The sequence below is a fragment of the Lipotes vexillifer genome, unplaced genomic scaffold (assembly GCF_000442215.2).
Source record: "Lipotes vexillifer unplaced genomic scaffold, Lipotes_vexillifer_v1.1 scaffold977, whole genome shotgun sequence".
Lineage (NCBI taxonomy): Eukaryota > Metazoa > Chordata > Mammalia > Artiodactyla > Lipotidae > Lipotes > Lipotes vexillifer.
The window spans coordinates 4,404,508-4,405,490 of NW_006783088.1; positions in this window are offsets into that span (position 1 = coordinate 4,404,508).

The following is a 983-nucleotide window of genomic DNA, read 5'->3' on the forward strand; positions in this document are numbered from 1 at the left end:
GTTTTTCCTTTGTGATTGAAATGAAACGGTTCAGCAGCGTGGGGGGTGGAGAGAAGGAGAGAGACGGGGCTGAAAAAGACGGAATCAGACTGCTGGCTCTTCCGGAGAGACAAAAGTGAAGACTGAGGGTGCCCCGAGGGCAGCCTGGCCCTTGTCTTTTTGTGAGCAGTATTGTAACCGGCTGTCCTCCTCTGGAGGGAGGGCCCGGCGCCCTTGATGCCCCATGGTATGCTCTCTCTCTGAGGTACAGTGCATTGTGGGATTGCTACCCGGGGATGCCCATCCCCTGGCCACGGGTCTGGTCCACCGCAGAGGGAGGAAGGCTCGGGCCTGGCCTGGTCTCTCTTGAGCCAGGCACTGGAGGGTGTTTGGAGGCCCGGTTGGCAGCTAGCTGTGGCTCAAGGACACCCAGGTGGACGTGGAGGGGAGAAGAGGTGGGCACTGTCAGAACAGACCCTCCCCGGACTGTAGGTATGGGGATGTCTGCTGGGGACTGAGGTACATTGGTAAGATGGTAGGGAAGAGTAGGACAGAGGTCAGGGGAGGCTCGGAGATGGGAGACAAGCGCCTTTGAAGGCCAAAAGGCAGAGGCTGGTCTAGAGAGCAGAGGATGCCACTGCCCTCCGTCTCCCATCATCTGTAGCCCCATCAGCCCCTCCTCCCCTACCTCCCGGGGAAAGAAACGATGGAGAGAAACCTGGAAGTGAAACGGGTTTCTGATTCTGTCAGGGCTGCACAAGCCCTTCGTCATGCTGCCAGTGGCACCAGTGCCCCCTCAGGCCCCCAGACATCCCTGCCGTCTAGGGGTGGGAGCAGGGACAAACTGAGGGAGGCGCCCTCCCCAGAGGAAGTGAATGAGCTTGGGGCGTCCGGCTTAGCCTCTGCCTCGAGTCACAGAATCAGAACAGTGTACGTGAACTAAACCTGCCTGTTACGGTGCCGGTGGGGTGAGGGGTCGCTGGGCCTCCGTGCAAGAGAGGGAA